Here is a 21564-nt window from a genome sequence, read left to right as displayed (position 1 = left end):
TTCATCACCGCCAGGCGGTTCATGGTCGAACCTATAAATTTGGGTCAAACAGGTTGTGTAGCCTAATGGGCCTTCATTGTTGCCAGGCTGTTTCTTGGCAAAAGCCTAGAAACTTCGAAAAACAACGTAAAATGGGGGAAAATACATGCATCTAGACAGTGGTATAACACGAAACACATCATTGAAATTAAAAACAAGTAGGAATAACTCTCCTTACTTGGAATTCCCACTTCGAATGCACTCTTAGAGTTCTTTCTTGCACAAAATTATACTCAACCTTGGCTTCTACTAAAAGGACCCCTCCTAACCTTCAAAACTCTTCTTAGATCTAGTTGTAGTACTCTCCTAAACTCTTCTCAGCTACCACACAAATTTCACTGCCCTTTTTCCTCACTAACTCTCCCTTTTCCTCTCTTTTCAGCTACTAAATGTGCAAAACAATTATGTAATTAAATTAACACTCTAATGACATACAACAAACTCGAACCAAAGAGTTCTCAACACAACTAAGTACTCTTAACCACTTGAGCTAGTATTGTTCCTTGTTAGGATTGGCCCATTTAATTCCTTTATGTGCATCTTCAATTCTAAAATATTGATAATTAAATATTTATTATATTTAATTTTCTTGGGTCTTACAAAAGGCCCAAATAATCATTCTGAGTTGAAGGTCGAGCTGAGTTGGTCTAGGTCGAAGATTGACTAGAGATGACCAAAGCTAAAGGTCAAGCCAAGTCAAACAAGCTAAAGAATCAAGTCGAGTTATACAAGGTCGAATGTTGCACTAAGCAAGCAGGGGTCGAAGGTTGAGCTAAGTCAACCAGGTAAAGGTCGAGCTATGTCGATATCGAGTCGAGATATGGTGCCTAGGCCTAAGGTCGATCCAAGTAAGTCAAGCTAAAGAATATAAGTGGAGTTAGACCAGGTCAAAGGTTGAATTGATCCAATATGGGTTGAAGGTCAAGTTAAGTCGATCGAACTGAAGAATCAAGCCGATCTGGCTTGGGTTGAAGGTCGAGCTAAGTCAACTTGAACCAAATAGGCCAAAGGTCGAGTCAAATTGGCTGGAGTTTAATTTGAGTTAGCCCGAGATAAAGATCAACCCAGCCAAATAATTAGGGTCGTCAAAACGGGTCAGGCCCGCCAAGAAAAAGCGGGTTGGGTTAGAAAACAGAACTCGTCAACCCGTACCAACCCAGCCCGTCTAGCCCGTCAACCCAACGGGCAAACCCGCGGGCCAAAATGGGCCAACCCACATGCCTTCTAAGTTAAAAAAAAAGGGTGCACATGCATTCAAACTGAGAAAGAACACCCTCTGCTAAAGTGCAAAAAAATGTCATAGATATTCATTTACGCCAATTAAATTTAGGAACACGTTTCATTTGGAGTTATATATGTACACAACTACAACATTCAGTTCAAATATAAGTTTTTTAGTATTTTGTCTACACTAACCAACAATCATAACAAAAGTTTTGTTTTGTTCTGCTTTTTGTTTTTGTTTTTGTTTTTGCAGGTATGAATCTTCTTAAGTTTTACATATTTATTAAATGATTGTAATATTTTTCCTACACTAAATATTGGGTAGAACTATTTTAAAGTTCTTTTTTTGTTTTTGCGGTAAAACATTTCCATATGTAAAAGCATGTATGTCTATCTTTATTACTATCTCAGATTTTGTGATTACATTAATTAAAATCAACATTGTTAACACAAATAATTGATGAAAAAAAATGATTTGATAAAAAACAAGACAAAGATTTTTGGACCTCCAATTTAAAAAAAAAAAAAACAAGTCAAAGCTGGCCTAGAGGCCAGCCCGCCAGCCCGCGGGCTGGGTTGAATAAACGAACCCGTTTTCCATTTACGGACCAGCCCGGCCCAACCAATTTATAACGACAAAAAACGGGCCGGGTCAAAACGGGCCGGACTGAACCATTTTGACACTCCTACAAATAATCAAGTGGAGTCGGCTCGAATTGTAGGTTAAATCAATTAGGATATAACAAATATTATCACATAAGTTCTTTTGTTATATGGTGAATATATATTGAAAGAATTGGACTATATTAGTACAATTATTTGTTTAATTAGTTTGGTCCGACTATTAATCACTTTTCACTATTGATCCCTTTAGTGTTAATTTCACTATTACTAAAATCATCAATAAACAAATATGGACAGTTTAATTCTAAAACTAGCAATGTGAATTTCAACCATAAAAAGATAGCATTACCGTATTTTTTTAAATAAAAGAGAATTTTATTGAAACTTGAAAACGCCATATTGTTATATATTGAGAGACTTAATTTACACTTTTACTAATAAATAGGGTGACTAAATCGAATTAAATAAATAAATAAATAATAAAACTAAAATAATTATAAATGGTTTTATTTTGTATTGAGAACAACAAAGAGATTTTACTTTTTGGCGTGATCGAAGCAGTAGAAACTGTAAAGAATGGGCAGTACACATGGTACACATAATTAAACAACCATAACTTTATCCTGTTTGTGTGTTGGTTGGGCAACATTTCCTTTCTCTTGGGCCAATGGAACAACCAATTCCAATTGATTTTGCCACTTTCTATTATTGGGACATATTTTCTCAACACTACTTTATTATCATGCCTCTTGTTGACTTAGTGATGCCCTAATTCAAGCACATAACTATGAACTCACTTATTCACGGGCGGATCTTAATAGGAATAAACAATTTTTATTTTCTAAATTCATTGTCAATTTTTGTTTAAGAGTACAAATAGAGGTTAATGTTTGTGATTAAGGAACGTGTAATTATTTTATATTACAATGTCTAAGTGGTGAAAGGAAGAGAAATTTGTCAACAAATTCTAATTATTTTGTTAAAAAATCCGTTATTGAATATCTTTGGTGTATCTTTAGGAAAAAAACCTATCATCAGAGTTTATAGTTCATATTGGTGATCGATTCAAAAAACTATAATATGGTTGAATAATCTTAATGTAATTGTATCGAAAGTTTTTTAACAAAGATTACATGTCTTGTTATTGTGATAAAGTGATATTATAAGAAAGTCATTATTGAAGTTACGCTAGTTGACAATGTTTCTACTAAAAAGAATGTACCAATAAAACAAAAACAAAAAACTCAACCTTGAAAAAAATTATTGCAAATTAAAGTGAGTCTATGTCTCATATTATATAAATATAAAAAAGTTGAACACTTTATAAAATAAAAAGCTCAAAAATTTATTATTTTAAAATTTTTAGTTAAAAATAACATTATTTTTCTTGAAAAGACCCATAAAATATATGTTTAATTTAAATATATTATTTTCACCTCCCAAATTATTAGTTAAGATATGTAAATTAGTGATTGAATGTCATAATGTTTTTTTTTATTGTTTTTTCTAATTAATTATCATATATTTGGCACACCAAGTCGTGGAAGCAGCAGCATTAGCCAAAACTCACATTTTCCATTGCTCAACATGATGCTGTTTACTTTTTTCCACTGACTGCGGTACACATTTGACTTACCAATCTTTCACGTCACAATAATGAATGGTAGCAAAAAATCATTTAGTTAAAAAAACGTGAAATTTGATTATGAGTGTAAAATGTCTTTTAGTCCTTCCAAATATTTTAAAACGTTGATTTAATTGATATAAAAATTTAGTTCAATTTTTATCTCTCTATATTTTTAGTGCTATTCAAAAACCAAAATAAGATTTTTTTTTTTTCCAGTAAGAGACTACAACCCTTAAATTTGCTTTTAGTCTATCTAATTTGTGATACGTTTTCTATCGATTTCAAAATTAAAAATTGTTTTACTATTTTTGTCTCTAAGATCGTTAAAGATTTGACTTGCATGGTTATCAACTGCAAATCATATTCACACTAACTGCTATGCATTGATATTTGACCAAAGGAGTTAAAATGGACTGTCTTTTTTCTTAATTGATAGTCATTAAAAAATTAATTTTAAATCCAAAGGATAAAAAATTCATATGTAGCAATCGTTAATGTAGTCATTATTTTCGTTTTCTCATCTCTATCTTGCTAATCAATTTAATTATTCTCTCTTTGATTCTTCCTAACTTCTTAATCAAATTACGTTTTCTTTTTTTCAATTAAATTGTAGATCAACTCATTTTTAGAGAAGAAAATAATTAGTTGAAGAAAATTGAAGAAGAAAAAACAAGTTAATTTCTGAGTTGGAGAAGGAAAAACGAAAATGGTAATTATAACATTTCATTAACAAATTCAAATAATAGGATGTTTAAACTAAAATATATTTAGAATACTCAATAAAAAAATATAAATTTAATTAAAAATATCAAAATTTATTTAATTTTTAAACTATAGAAAACATACTTGCATCCAAGCATTAACTGATCATGAATATTTCAGGTCAGAAAGAGGTTGGAGGGGTTGGTGAAGAATACATTGGAAAAGTGAAACTGGGCACATGATCATTTCCAGCAATCACTATTCATTATGTGGAAACTTCGAAGACAAAAACAGAAAAAAAAATAATGCATGTTTTTTTCACGATAGAATGTGAGAGAAATTTGTAAAAGTATATATATATATATATATGATTTAAATTTTTATGAAAAAAATAGTAACATAAGAGGCTTTATAACATTTGATAAGAAAATCGATTCCCACATATGATCGGACAAGATCTAGAGTGACAGCAGAATGTTTCGCAGCACCTTTTTGAAATTTACAAGAAGGTTTGATAACGTATACTTCATAAATACAATTTACATTTTCTAATAAACAAGTGTTGTAATTTAATATACGTACTATAGATTTGATATTTCAATATATCTTAAATACTCAAACAAACAATGGAGTGGTCTAAACAGGTTTTTAGAAACATGTTATAAAATGTTACTATTTGTTTCCGTATACCACCGTCCTAGCGAAAAATTCAAAGATTAAAAATAATTTAAATATAGTTTTATGCTTCAATTTTTCAAACTCAAAAGCAAATAATATTTTAGAGACTAAAGCTTTTATTAAGATTTTGTTTTTCAAAGATAACTTAAAAGGGTTGAAGGAAGAAGATATATTTTGATTATCTTTAGCTTTGACTTTTAAGTGATGTGAGATTATTATGTATATCAAAACAAAATTTCCTTGTCAAGAACTAAGGGTGTGTTCCTTTGGGGTATAAATTTGCGCGAGAGTGTGAATATGGATTTGTGTGGATTTGAGTGGATGAATTTGTATGTTTTCTTTAGTGGATTTAGAGGTTTAAGTAAGTGGATTTGAAGATAAGTTTTATGAAAGTTACTAAGAAATTTGATTGATGTAATAAATAAAATAAATTGTAAAAATAAATAGAATTATAAAGTTACCAAAATACCCTTGTGTAAAAAGAGAATGATTTTGTAATTTGATGTTATAAAAATAATTAAAAATAATTAATATGAATTAAAGAAAAAGTATTAAAATAATTAATGAGTTAAAATTATTACCTGCAAAAACACAAACATAGTTAAAAAAAATCAAAACACACACACACGACACCAATTACGTAACCGATGTCACTCTTCCTTTTGCACAAGCATCAGTTACGTAACCGATGCCACACACTCACACTACATCACACTAGTTATGTAACCAGTGTGCATCCCCCTTCCATCAGCCTTCCTCCACCACCTCTACCATCTTCATCCCCCACCACAGCCCACCACCTCTACCATCTTCCTCCCCCACCACAGCCCATGTGTCTTCTTGCACTCACAAACCTACACCACACACCAACATTGGTGCATTCAATTCACACACACCACTTCTGTTCTTATGGTGAAATAAGACCACCACTGACCTTCGAACAAATGACAGACCATGGTGGGAATGTCCAACTCCAAAGCATCCACGAACATTCACAACCACACACTCACACAACAACCCATTTTAAATGGCAGGGCAAAGTTCAAACACAAGCACACAAGCAAATTCAAACGGACGGGAATCTTGTTGGCAAGAATCTTCAGGTGTAGGTTCAGGAATCTAGCAGGTTGGCAGCACGAAAGCAAAAGGAATCTTGGAAGCTTGAAGCAGAAAGGAACCTGTGAAAGGAGTAGTTGGTTCACTGGTTTAAGTGTTTAAAATAAGGGTTAATTTCGTAATGTTATCCAAAATAACTCAAATCAGCTCACTTTTGGGTGGATAGAATAAACGCTCCATCCCGCAAATCGACACCCACAAATCGCTGCATATACTCTTAAAAGAACACAGGCAAAGTCAAAAATTCGTCCTCGCCAATACACATAAACAATACCATCGTCTGAAAGGAACACTACATAAGAGAGTTTTTGTTATCACAAACAACGTGATGAGTGCGTATTTTTGCCCTCATTCAGTGTTCAATTCTGGGTATTTAATTGAATTTATGTGCTTAAACAGTGATTTAATTGATAATTCTGATAATTAGGCTATTTGAGCTTGTGTGATAAAAATGTCTTAAAAAGTGATTTTTAGTTGCATAAATTATTTCTTGGATATTTTAACGTTTGTTGATGCAGCTGAAGTTAAGATTAAGCTCATTCAAGGTGGGAAAATAAATTGATTAAAGTTACAAAACACCTTTAAATAAGGCTGAAATTAGCAAGTTCTGGAAAAATCACTTATGCACCCCCTAATATGTCTATTTACACCCCTCCTACCACTTAAACCCAACTCACTCAGATCATGCCATGTGGCAATCCCCAACTTTTAAATTTGTCCAACCACATGTTGACTTGTGTCATAATCCTACACTCACCAAATTGACCAATCAGATCTTGCCACATCACCATCTTCCAAAATGAAACCCTAACCCTAATTTTCATCATCTCCTTCCATCACCATGGCAGCCGCCGTCCGCCCTCCACCTTCGCCGGCAGCTGCCGCAAACTCTCCGGCCACCACAGTTCCGTCAACCATGCTGCAGCGAATGCAACCACCGTGACAGCGAGCCTCCCTGCACTTTCATTCCTCACCGAGTCAGAGTCCACCATGGCAGCAGCCGTCAAAGCTCATTCCTCTCCGCAGCCAAAGTGTGAGAGTGAAACCCTAATTCTAGAGATAGAAGGAGCTGCCATGTGTCAGTCTGCTATTGCACAGTCAAACTGGTCAAAGTTGGTCAAATCTGGTAAAAAAGTCAAAGACTGGTCAAAGGAGAGGGGTTTAATTGCAAATATTGATATTTTTGGATGTCTCTGCAAATTTGGACTACAGGATTAAAAATAGACTATTTAGAAAATTAATACAAATATTATTTGGTGATAATTTATAATATATCTTTAAATAATTTATTTATTTAATTATATAATAAATTATTAGCCAACTATATTTGTTAAATAGTCTATATCTCTCCAAATATCTTTGAATATTTATCTTTATCTTTATTTTAAAAGATATTTGAGAGGTTTTAGTAACAGAAAAGCCCAGTCCAATTCCTATATAAAGAGACTAAGGGAGAAGCAAAAAAAACAAGTTCGGGACTTCGGAGTTTTGGAACCCTTAGGGGTGCCTAATTTCGTTTCCTTTCTCTCTCTTTTCTTCTCTCTATTCTTCTATTTTTATTTTGCATTCATGGAGTTCTAAACTTCTTGGGTTGATTCCATTGTAATTTCTTAATTGGATTCTGAGGTTAGATCAATTAATTTCTTTGTTCTTTTTATTATTGTTGAGGTTTGCATTCATCTATGTCTTTTATCTTTGAATCACGTAAAAAGTAATGAATTTTAAATCTATATGCATGTTGATCATATGAGTACAAGGGTTTTTAAATCTAATTGAGACTTTACTTTGATTTTATTTAAAAACTTTCATATGATTAAATGAGTTTTTACCAATAATTGAGACTTTACTTTGGTTAAATGTATTTACTCTAACTACAATTAATTGAGACTTTACTTTGATTAATTAAGCTTTTTATTTGGCGAGAAGATAAAAGAATAGACATGATTAGGCATAGTAAATTTGATTGAGACTGTACTTTGGTTGAATTTAATGTGGATAATCTAAAAGTCCTCACTTTTAATTGAGACTGTACTTTGGTTAAAAGTGAGAACGGCAACAAATTAATTGAGACTTTACATTGATTAATTTGTAAATCTATAACAATAATTAATTGAGCAATAATCTTTAAATAACTGATGATGAATCTATTTTGAAAAAGCAATGGAATCATTCTATTTTCTTTACTATTGTTTTCATTTCTTTTTATCTTTTAAATTTTATTTCTATCTTTGTTTATCTTAATCCCCTATATTTTTTATTTTATTTGACTAACTCATTTGTATAGTTTTATAAGAACTAATTTGTTAAAAATCAATTCCGTGTGCGTTGGGAGACGACTTAGGGTTACTTTACCCTTTCTATTTTCTTGACTACTATCTTAGTAATACTGAAGTTGCTATAGTTTAGTAGTATTAATTTGATCGCGTCAACGACAGTGCTATCACAACGCTAATGTTTCGATATCAAGTTTGTTGAGATAATATAATTTGGGTCAATCATCACATCTAAGATATTGTATATTTTCGTGTTTGAAAACCATTTCATGATTTTTGTCCTTATAAGACGCTTTAAAGAATTAGAGGAGGAAGATATATTTAAATTGTGAAAACCTTGGACTACTTGGCCCATTATACAAGGTCCAAAAGAATATTTTACACTACTTGCCCATGATTCAAGGTCCAAAGAAAACCCTAGACTACTTGACCCATCATACAAGGCCTAAAAGAAACCTACTCTACTAAAAACTCACAAGTCCAAAAGAATAAGAGTTTGGGTCCACCTATCACAGATGAAACTCATTCTTCTTGTATGTGCTTAGCTATGGATTTTGTGGATAGTTCTTTGGCTAGGGTATTTGCCATCAGATCTCTATTAACAATTCGACTATTTTATCTAAAGGCAAAATCTGGTTTACTTTAAATGGCTCTCTACCTCGAGAAACTAATTCTCTTTTCTAGTGAGTATAGTTTCAAACTAAACTTCAAATCAAGTTGAACAAAAATATGAAATGACATATAGAAAGGATGATTCTTTCTTCCATTAGCAATCCATTTTTTTTTGTCTTTTGTTTATGTAATTTATTTATAAATTCCTTCTTTCTATGATTCCTATATTTAATTTTGAAATAAAATCATGTTGTTACATGTGTGCTATTTTGTTCAACTAAAGTAAAAACACGAAAGAAAAATTGAAACAAATAATAAAGAGTAATGTAATTTTATTAAAGGAAAGAAAATTACAATATATACTAATTCAAATGTCATGATTGTATTATGATTTGACTTACTTAACTTTCTCAATAGTATAATTTGATGTCATCTACAATAATAATGTCTCCCACAATAATTGTCCCACTGAAAATAAACTTGTGGCTTTGAATTTGATATCAATTTTTGGATTAAGTTTATGATGCCAAAGTTATAACTAATAGTCAAAGCACAATTATTTCTACTAAACAATGTAGCAACGTAGTTGTTATGTTTGATTATGACTTGAGTCACCTAGTCTTTGTCACAAGACAATTGATGTTATCTATAATAACTCAAAAGGTCGGTGAACTTGTGTCAAAATCATCTTTGAAAACTTTTAGTCATCTTACTTTAAGTCTAGATGTAATCCATTTATCAGTTTCACATCTAAGCTTCGTCTACCAATGAACTGACATCATATAATTCCAACTTGTTTCATCTACATGTTTGTACTAGGTTTTAGTCTTTTCATGCAATGATTTGCCTACTCTTTAAGTAATATATATTCTCTTTAGTACTTAGTAAATTTGTCTAATCTTCATTCATTTATGTCTCATGCATCTTATAGACTTCATTTAGTCTTTCTTTGTATGATTATATCACTTTATTTGACATGTTTCTAGTATTTGCATTTGTAACACTTTTTTGTAGCATAATTTTTCGTGTCTTATAGATATTTATAAAATATATTACACACTAAATAATATTTTTAGAGACATTAAAATATGATATTATTTTTTATAATGGTTTTGATAAAAACTCTTAAATTTAAACTTGTATCTAATAATGTAAATTATCATTTATATCTTATTAGTTATATTTTGAAACACCATAAGTGACTTAATATTGTAAATTTTTCTATGATCACTTAAATATAATTTTGATAATTTAATATGTAACTTTACCTTTTTAATTTAAAATAGAAGCATTTAGGTTTTTAAAATTAGATTTTAAGTTGAACATCTAAATTAAAATTTCATTGTGTATATTAATTTTGATTCACAAGAACCAAAATACGTATTTACCAAACTATACAATTAAAACAAATTTAACAATAGTCTATAATAATGTTTATAATTAGGAAACTAACAATAATAGGAACAAAAGTGGGCATTTGGTCTAGTGGTATGATTCTCGCTTAGGGTGCGAGAGGTCCCGAGTTCAATTCTCGGAATGCCCCTCTCCCATTACATTTTTTAACTTACAAGAATTTTACGCGAAAATAATTTTTTTTTTTGTTTTTATTATTTATTTATGGGTTACCTTACCAATATACCTAACATGGTGCAAGGCAGAGGGTAGTTGACAAGTGGTATCCAATAATTGATTTAGTTATTTTGGTAACATTAAGAAAAAAGTTTTTTTTTTTTTACATGTTTTATTCTGTAACTTATATATCGAAATACTCTGTTTTAAATATAGTATGCTGAATTTAATTTATAAGTTTTAAAACTAAATTATCTTTGACTAAATGCTCATAACAACTATATACTTTTTACAAGTAAATTAAATTAAGCTATGTTAATATATATATATATATATATATATATATATATATATATATATTAAAAAAATAGCGTTTTAAGAAATAATTTTAAATATAACAAGAATAAAATATATCCGCAAACAATATCAAACACAAAATATACTTGTTTTAAAAGCTTGTGGCCGTTGCCGTTCATGGTAAAAGTTTTTGATTCTTGTCAAAGGATACGAAATTTGAAAAAAGAGAGAGTATGATATGCCGTAGAACACAATTGTTGAAGTTGAAATGTTTGATTGTTTGAGCCAAGAACAATATATTTTTCGAGTCAAATATTAAATTAAAATATTATAATTTTAAAATAGTGTGTTAAACTTAACTAATATAATAATATGAATATATACAATAAAAATTACATTTATAAAAATTAGACAAAGGAATTATAATTTCGGAAAAAATCACTTTTTAAAACTCAAGTAACACATCTAGGAATTAGATTTTTTTTCTTATTACATTTAAGAGGGACTAGGTGCAAGTTCATCTTGGCAGTACAAAAAAAACCTTCGTTCATAAGCATAATTAGAAAATATATCTAAACGACACTTTAATATGATATACGCATGGGAATTTCTTCCATACACTCCCACGTTTTCTTCTTGCATTCTCATATTTTTTTTTAAATTTTAATTATACTTATACTGAAACTATAATTTTGAATTATGTAATCCGTAGATATTTTGGATTATACAATTTAGAATTTAAAAATATTATTTTTACACATTTTTACTGGTGCAGTACAATTTTAACTTTTTAACTCGGATGATATATTTCAATTTTAAAGAAAAAAAACTTATAAAATTATGGTAGTGATTTTGAAATTTTTGTAAACTTACAGGCCTCATTTGTTGACGCCTTCAAAGGAATCGAAGTCTATAATTCGAAAAATTTTTAAAATTGATACTTTTTTCAATTATTTTATTTTAGCACTGAAGTATTGGCCTCGATTGCTCCATAACCGAGGCATATACATGCTATATGTTTTGGTTGCTTCAAAATTAAGGCATATAAGTTTGTTAAAATTTCAAAATTGCCACTTTTTTTTAAAATTTTTATTTTACACAAAGGTTTAAGTCTTTGTTACTCCATAACCAAAGTCTATGCATGTTATATGCTTCAATTGTTTCATACTTGAGGCCTATAAATTTTCTAAAATTTCAAAATTACTACTTATTTTTTTATTATTTTATTTTACACAAAAGTTTAGACTTCGGTTGTTCCATAACCGAGACCTATACATGTTATATACTTCGTTTATTTTAGAATCGAAACCTATAAATTTGCAAAAATTTCAAAATTGTCACTTTTTTTAATTGTTTTATTTTACTTAGAAGTTTAGACCTTGATTGCTCCATAACCGTGACATATACATACTATATGCTTCAATTGTTTCAAAATCAAAACCTATAAATTTGCTAAAATTTTAAAATTGTCACTTTTTTTTAATTATTTTATTTTGCGCAGAGGTTTAGTCCTCGGTTGCTCCATAACCAAGGCTTATATATGTTATATACTTTAGTTCTTTCATAATCGAAACCTATAAGTTTCTAAACTTTCAAAATTGTCACATTTTTTTAATTATTTTATTTTACGCAGAGATTTAGGCCTTGGTTGCTCTATAACCTAGGCCTATACATGTTATATGTTTCGGTTGTTTCAGAACTAAAATCTATAAGTTTACTAAAATTTCAAAATTCACTTATTTTTTTAATTATTTTATTTTACACAGAGATTTAGGTCTTGGATGCTCCATAATTGAGACCTATATATGCTATATGCTTCGGTTGTTTCATAATTGAGGTCTATAACTGTGCTAAAAGTTCAAAATTGTCATTCCTTTTTTCAATTATTTTATTTTATATAGATTTTTTTTTTACCTTAATTGCTCCATAACCGAGACCTATAATACTGAGGCCTATAATGTTATATGTTTTAATTGTTTCATAACCAATACCTATAAATTTGCTACAATTTCAAAATTTTCACTTTTTTTTATAATTATTTTATTTTACACTAATGTTTAGGCCTCAATTTTGCCTCGATTATTAGTAAAACTGAGGCATATTGCTTTGTATACTACAAATTTTTTTAATAACTGAAGTCTAAGACCAATGCAATTAGAAATACATTAAAAGAATTTCACCTTAATTTTCATCCCTAAATACATTGTATTTAGTTTGGTTATTTTTTTAACATCTCTCTGCTCATTTTCAAGATAGAAAAATGATATTTTGACAACTTTTTTTTTACGACTTGAGATGACATCTTCTAAATGGTTTTAAAATAGAGAAATAAAAAAAGAAAAAAATAAATAAAATGTCATCTCAGATTATAAGAGAAAATTATCTAAATTTAATTGTTAAAAGATCATTTTGGTTGATTTGGATGGGTAGAAAGAAGAAGGGAAACCAACAATAATGGGTATTTAATATATAGAAGATTAAAGAGTTATGTGTGTGCATGGGTTTGGGTGATTGGCATGATTGTTTATGCATTTTTGTAAATGATAAAAGATTCTGTTAGAATTTTGTAGTACCCTACACCAAAAACTTGAAAGAAAAATGGAGGAAAAGGCCAAAAGAGGAGTACAAGGAGAGAGGTTGAAGTTTCAAATATGGAGTGAGAAAGGACAAAAGACAAGGCTTTTCCAATTTGTCCAAAATAGATGTGAGCAGGGAGCACGTATCCTTACTTATCTGCTGTGACAGCTAAACTTTGTTTCCCCCTCAATCTCCAATGCACTCTCAAGATTCTCTCCATCTATAACTATACAACAACTCCTAAAACCCAACCTATACTCTATTAGACAAAAAAAAAAGCATCAAAAGTCACCATGGAGTGTACCATTGCCATTACAAACATTTCTACATGTAATCAATCAAATATACAATGGATATATCAACCCTTCCATCTTCAAACTTTTTGGATTCATTCACATATTACATGTTACTTACTATCGACTCCAAATTTTTTACTGAATTTTTTGACGATATCCTCTAAGTAACATTAAAATACACTGATGTTGGTATATTATAATTTTGTTAAAGATATTTTAAAATATTAAAATCATTTCAATCGGTATATTTTGAAGATACAATACAAAAAATTCAACAGAAAATTTAAATTTTCCAATATTCTACGATATAAATCCATTGATATGTTTCTTTTCTCTCACAATTTCTTTTTAATTAAGTTTGCTATAGATATCTATATTAGGAATTTAAGTATAAATAAAATATTCATATTAAATAAAAAAATAAGAAAATTAAATAACATATAAAAAAAATTTCAATCTTAAAATTTTGAGTTAAAAGGAATAATATCAAAGTGCACTTTTTTCATTACTTACATGTATTAAACTAGTTTTACCGAAAAAATTCTTGAAAAACAAAAGAAAATGAAAAATTTGGTTAATAAATTACAACTAGATGTGAAGATCCAAATATGAGATACTAGGTTTCCATTAAAGCCAAACTTGTTGCAAAGTCAGGTTGATTTGTAAGCTAGAATGTCACTCTCCTATAATAGTATTTTTAGCATACTCTTTGTTTTAAGTAAAGGACAAGTGGGTCACATTAAAAAGAAACAAAGACCAATGAACATGAGGATTTTTTTGTTTCTACTAATATATATATTTTTTCAATAATAATCGACGTAAATACAAAAATGAGATCCAAATAAGATTCATCTATATTTCATTTAATAATAAAGAATGTACTGAAATGAATGCAATAATATATATTTTATCATTTGTCATATGTGTTCTATCATATCAACAACATATGAATAAAATACATAGATACATAGATTCCAGCTATGTCTCTGAGAGCAATCCTATATATTTATTATTACCTTACTCCATCTTTTCTCTTTTTTCAGCTTAACTGGGTAATCTAATTCACCTTTTTTGAGACATATTAAGATCAAGTTAAGAGATTAATGTAAAGTTCAAACTCTTATCAATGTAATTAAAAGATATAGTTATGTAGATAAACTCCAAGTCACTGTAACCACTCACAAAGCATATCTGACTCAGTCAAGTCAACTGCTGAATGTGAAAATGTGCTTTTCCTTTCTCAGTGCTAGCTGTGTTGAATGAATACTTCATAGTTTATATATAAACACAGTTAACTAAACTACAAATCATCATGCAGCCATCGATTGAAGCAAGAAACTGTTGAAAGCAAAGACAAATTTTGAGTGTTTTCTGATACCTTCTTTAACGTGTGCTTTCGAATTAATGCAGTGGCACAGTTGCAGCACAAACACATATATGTGTATAGATGTTAAAGTATAGAAGCAAGCACTAACCTGAGTCTTCTCCCTGAGAAATTTGCATGTTCAAGAAAATCAAACCAAAGGGTATTCAATTCTCATATGAAATCATGAAACTAACAAGAGTTGGTGAGAAACTGAGTACATTGGCAGAAGATCAGAGAGCACAAAACTGCACACACACAAAACCTTTTGGGTATGTTCAGCTGTGCTCTCTATCTTCTGTCAATAAACTCTTCAACATGTCCACCACTTCATTCAGACTCTCTGCACATATAATATATATGAATATATAAATAAAAGAAGGCAAGAAATTAGGATATATAGAAAAAGAAACAAACTAATTAAGTAATATTCATTTGGATTATAGGATGATGAAGAAGCACATATATGACAGGGGAAAAAAAAGTAATTAAGGGAATAGAATATATACCTTGACACAAGTTGTTGATGGCCTTCTCACAAAAACAGGAGTGAGGAGTTGAAGAGAACAGTGAGTGAATATTAAAAGGTGTTTTAACCGGAAGAAGGAAGAAACCAGAGAGAGAAAGAGAGAGAGAGTTTTTGGCTATGGTAGGAGACAAGTTGGAGAAGAATCGGTTTAGGTATTGAAAAAGTAGTTGAAGAATAGATAATGACAATTCCATAGTGAGATAAGGAAAGAGAACATTGAAGAAGACATGTTTTCAATCAAGTGGTTCGTGTTTAATTTGGACAATGGCTACTATATATATATATATAACTATGGAAAAAAAAATCAATTGTTACTATTATTTCTTATAAATCTTTACAGCTAGGTTCTGATTGGATATTCGAAGAAAAATAAAATTTTAACACTGAATTTTCATTTATTTAAAGATTTTTAATTCTCTTAGAAATTTCAAACTAAACCAATCCTAAGAACTTATTGATTTGGTTAGAGGGATGGTTCTTTTAATTACTTTCATGTTCACCTTTTCTTAAAGAAAAAAATTCATCTTAATTTTTGTGTCTATATTTAAGAAGTGAAATTTTTATCTAACTTTACTGTAATAGAGTAAAAGATATGATCGTTCCCCTCCTATATCCTAAATGCTAATTAAATTATTTTTTTATAAAAAATAAAAATTAGAAAGATAATATTATAATAGATTTTTTCTTATCGAAAATGGACTTGATCCGAGGTGAACTAATCTGATCTCGGAAACAAGCTTAATATGCCACATAGAGAAAAGTTCCGTGAGTATAAGTATAAAGAATAAATATTTGATTTGTATACTCCATGTGTTATAATGTATTTATAGACTTTTGTGGGTTTGTCAATATAATAACAAATAAGATAGAGTAAAGATATAATAATATCTGGATTCGATATCATTTTTTCCTGATTGTAAGGGTGTTAATATTTCATATCTCTCAGTTTGATGTTTTGCTTAATGAATTATTTTAGACCTCATTAGCACAAAAATAACTTATAACGTCTCCATTCCATGTTTGACCACAACAAATTCAACGTTAAAGATGACCGATGACATTTTTATAATTAAAACGCCAGAAATTGACGTTGGCTAGCCCTTCCCTCGACGTTGAGTTCAAAATTGACATTGGCTTGTTGTAGATTGGACGTCAAATGATGTCGGCATTCCAAATCAGACGTTAAAAAAGAAACACGAACGCTTTTCTGTTGCACTGTTCGTTGGCACTCCTTCTTCCACAGGCACACAACAGCGTAAATGAAGTTTTCGACTACCAAGAAAGGTAATTTTTACTTCATTTAACTCAATTGGAAGTTGATTGGCTACCTTGGTTCAAATGTTTTAGCGTTTTCACCAATTGTTTTGTCCAAATTTCGCATGGGTGTTGTAAAGCTCCTTCGATGACGTTCAACGACGACAGTGACGTCTAGCAGTAGCGTTGACTTAGACTGTAGTGTCCAATTTCTGCAAAACCAAAGCCGACTCGAACCACGATGGGGGTGTGGTAGAGGAAACCAGAATTGGAACCCAAAGCACAAGGCGAAGTTGTTGTTCACTTGCGGTGATTGTGTTAAGCAGAAAAAGGGAGAAGCTGAAGAGGGTAAAGAAGGAACGACAATGGAGTTTCAATGCTTTTGGGAGTCCCATTTTGGTGTTGTGAACCAGTAAGGGTTCTTGGTGTTGTGAACCAGTAAGGGTTCTTAGTGTTGTGAACCAGTAAGGGTTCTTGGTGTTGTGAACCAGTAAGGGTTCTTAGTGTTGTGAACCAATAAGGATTTCTGATGAAGGATTGACCCCAACCAAGGATGGAGACACATGCTTAAGAAGACTAAAGATGTTTAGAAAGGAAGTTCACTAATCCTTCACCCCTTTCATTTGTGTTTGTTATTTTTGATTCCCTAAGTTGACTTAGTTGAATCAACTTTAGTTGACTTGTTGACCTTTGACTAGGTTTGACTTGTTGACTATAGTTGACTTGACTTAAGCCAACATGCTAATCTATGTTTATTTGCTTTGTAGGTTAATTAGGAGTAAGAAAGCAATGCTAGGTGGCGCATGGTGATTGGGGAGCATAAATGATGTGGATGAGAGAGTAAAGCAAAGACATAAAGCATAAAGTAAAAGGCATAAAACAAGTGTACCTATGTACCTTTGGTCTCCTTTGTTTTTAGCACACTTTGGCCACTTTTTGGAGACATATGAGACACATTCTTTGTCTCCTTTTGTGTTAGAACGAAATTAGCCTTGCATTCACCATAGTTGGTGTAACATCCCGGTCGGATATTACTAATTTAAGTAATAAAAATTAAGAAATATGATGAAACATCATTTATTATACTTCGCTTCCCAAAAACGCGGGAAATTTTAAAACATTTATTAATCGGATGTTATCCAAAAATCCATAATTTATGAAACTCCAATACAGTATCCAAATTCACAAATCAGTAAGACACTATTTACAAATTTCATAAAAACAATAACGGTAAAACTCCAGTAAAAGCTTTTCCCAGTTAACCCTCTCTCCGATGTTATGCCTCATCAGCACCACCTGCAACATCATCTGCTCCCGTGTAACGCATTACACGATCATCGCCAAACACAAGTAGATAGGGTGAGCTCATAAATAATTAACATATAAGTTAATAAAAAAGTCAAGATACACCCATCTATTTTATTCCAGTTAATTCTTGGCCCAGACCTTAATCCCCAAGGCTTTTCAACCTTCACAACACATAAATAATTAGCCTCGGATTCAGGATTTATGATGCTCACACGAACCTGCCCACTCGTGGTCCTGCCTCTACAAACCTCCCCGCTCGTAGTCCTGCTCTACGGACCTACCCGCCCGTAGTCCAACACACGTGATCCACCAGCTACGTACGTCCCCGCACGCAACATCTCTCAAGTGTGAGCACGGAACATACGAACCTACCTCGCTCGTATCCCCACACGAGAGTAACATGATATGAACCTCCCCGCTCATATCATCACGTGTTCACCACCATCCATGAACCTACCCGCTCATGGCACAGCATCCCCTGATCCAAGTTTCACAACACAACATGATAAAGAAAACAAGCAAAGCACACCACCCTACACAAGGTATATACCCAAGCTGGTCTTAGGGATTCCAATGCTTCCACGAACCTGCCCGCTCGTGGTCCAACTCTACGAATCTCCCCGCTCGTAGTCCAACACACGTGATCCACCAGCTACGTACCTCCCCACACGCAGCATCTCTCAAGTGTGAGCACGGAACATACGAACCTACCTCGCTCGTATCCCCACATGAGAGTAATAGAATATGAACCTCCCCGTTCATATCATCACGTGTTCATCACCAGTCATGAACCTACCCGCTCATGACAACATCAAGCATATCCTAGACCAGGACCCACACCACAAGCCATGCAAAACATATCACAATGCACCCTACCACTACACCATCGCCTAGCGTAGCCTAAGCGCCGCTAGGCGAAATGGCAGTACAGACCGCCTGGCGATTCTACATCACCGTCGGGCGCCACAACTTATAAGACATTCCTGTTTCATACTATCGCTTGGCGGTTCAGTCTACACCGCTAGGCGCTACACCAGTAATGTGACACTACTGGTTTTAGGTACTCTAATTCATTTCCTAGAATTCAACCATTTAATTCTCAAACATCCAGAAATCAACATACACATTCATATATTCCAAATTACAACATCACAACACATATGCATCTTTCAAGTATAAGCACACAGTCCTCTCTTTTATAATTCATATATACTTACCTCTTAAATCAATTCCAACACACACTTTATTTTCCCCTTCTCATTTTCCCAACCCTTTGCATGCTTACAATTCCATTACATTTAAAGTATGATTATCATGTTCCCATACTTTTCCAAAACCCGTCATGATCATGCAACACTCCGTCATAGTGATATCATCAATTGTGGCCTTATTCTCACACTTATAACATCTTACATTCGAGCTAACATATATAGGTTCATATATTCAACATGTCTCAACAAGCACTACCAAAAACATATTCATCAATCATGCATCAATATATTTATATATATACATTCACCAATCAAGGCCATACTAGCACTTGATCACACTTAATCATCCATTAGTATCATACTATTAGGGAATTCAACAACCAATCATGAGTGACGTATATCTCCCTCTTCAGGCATCCAATTTGAATCTCCACCGTTCAAAGTGAAGAACAACATGTTGTGAAACACCTTACAAAATTTTACCCAAATCGGACGGTTAACGAAGCGGGAAATGCAGTTTTACGAAAACTGCGCAGACTAGAGAAATCGGTGGCGCCTGGCGGCATGAACTACCGCCGGGTGGTTCCTGTTCCACGAAAAGTACGAAAAACAGCATTTTTCGTGAATCAGAGCACCATGTCTCACTGGTATGGAGCCTGGCGGCCAAATGGGTGCCGCCAGGCGGTTCCTGCACCTGCGAACCTTACCCCCTTCACAACAACTCTAATTTCCATCAATTTCTGACTCTATAAGATCCGATTCTATCTTTTAGGATTACAATTCATCTCTAACACTTTCCATACCCGAATTCATTCACATTTTTCCATTTAGATGAGTGTCGTTTTCGAAATCTCCAATTCATCAACCTTAAAAGGGTGTTCTTAACAGTTCTCTCAAATTAACTCTAATTGATAGTGAAATTCCCTAATTTCTTTAGTCAAGTATTCAATTAAAAGTTAAGGATCCCTTTCCTTCCATTTAAAATCCAATCAGAACACTCAAAACACCAAAACCGAACCAAAATTGGTTCGCGTCACCTGGCGGGTGTTCATCACCGCCAGGCAGTTCAATCAAAAACCCAGAATCTGGGTTGGTCGTCACGTGTCGCCTGGCGGCACAACGCTCACCGCCAGGCGGTTCCTCTCTGGAACCCAGGAAACAAGTAAAAATTGGATGAGTCGCCTGGCGGCAGTTCATCGTCCGCCAGGCGGTTTTTGGAAAATTCCAGAAACACGAATTATACACAGTAGGGCATTGTACATGCCTCAATTTAATCATACAGTTCATGAAATTAAACAGTACGCAATTAAAGGTACAATTCCAGTTCCCCTAACCTCTGATCCTTGCTCCAAACACGGATTGCACGTGACTTTTAATTCAAACTCACCCTTGCTCTTGCCTCACTCTTCCACAATGGTTTCCCACTCCAATTCTCCTCTACAATTCATGCCAATCGCCCAGAAGCTTGTGATTCCGTATGCACTCCCCTGTCTCAGACCCTTAATCCCTTAATTATCCTCTCTTACTCTAATTCATTCCACCCTTAATTTCACTTAACCTTTTAAAACGAAAATTACAATAAAAGTGTGTGTTAATGTCTACTCAATATCCCTCACAGTGTATTTTTCCAGCACTCACGACTGCCTTCTGTGCTACTAGGTTTTTCCAAACCTTTTCACATTCATGCCAAAGGAAAAATTGGCAAAAAGAAATTATTTAGTTCTCAACAAGGTTTGAACCCACACCCATGCATATACCAAACCAAGGCCAAACCATTCAACCAATCCAGATTTCATGATAACTCTTACAATTCTAGGAATTTATCATCACCCCATGCATTCAATATATAAACACACAAAAACGCATAATTTAAATAACACCCAAGTGGCACACATAGGACTCAAACCCAAGTCCTCACACACAATAAAGTACTCTCAACCACTTGAGCTAGTACTTTTCCACGTCATAGTTCCTCACATTAATTGCTTTAAATGTTTCTATTACCCGCCATAATTAAATAATTATTTAAATAACTATTTAATTTTCTCGGGTCTTACAGTTGGCTCTTTTGTGTATCATTTTTGTAACTTTATTTGACCTAGTTTCTAGAAGCTAGGGTTAGGTTTTTGTAGAGACATCCTTAGGTATCTTCTATTTGCTTAGAGGCCCATAAACTCTTTTATATAAGGGGTGCTCCTAAACATGTAAAAGGGTTGAACATTTTGAAGTAAAAACACTCTTGTGTCTCAACCATTTGTGAGAGTT

General features: G+C 32.3%; 1 long non-coding RNA gene and 1 other non-coding gene across 2 annotated transcripts; one reads left to right on the top strand and one right to left on the bottom strand.

Moving 5' to 3' along the window:
* Positions 1-10366: 10366 nt before the first annotated feature.
* TRNAP-AGG (transfer RNA proline (anticodon AGG)) lies at positions 10367-10438 on the top strand. The gene has a single exon. It is a non-coding gene; the product is annotated as a tRNA-Pro (tRNA).
* Positions 10439-11162: 724 nt separating this feature from the next.
* LOC114182393 (uncharacterized) lies at positions 11163-15768 on the bottom strand. Its single transcript, XR_014994363.1, has 3 exons — positions 15507-15768; positions 15110-15340; positions 11163-14972 (listed from the first exon to the last, which is right to left on the bottom strand). It is a non-coding gene; the product is annotated as an uncharacterized LOC114182393 (long non-coding RNA).
* Between the last annotated feature and the right edge of the window lie 5796 nt (positions 15769-21564).

This window comes from Vigna unguiculata, chromosome 4 (assembly GCF_037176805.1).
Source record: "Vigna unguiculata cultivar grain cowpea cultivar isolate G323 ecotype 2 chromosome 4, ASM3717680v1, whole genome shotgun sequence".
NCBI lineage: Eukaryota > Viridiplantae > Streptophyta > Magnoliopsida > Fabales > Fabaceae > Vigna > Vigna unguiculata.
Note: the sequence above shows the minus strand (reverse complement) of the source record. Positions and strands in the feature narration are given on the sequence as shown.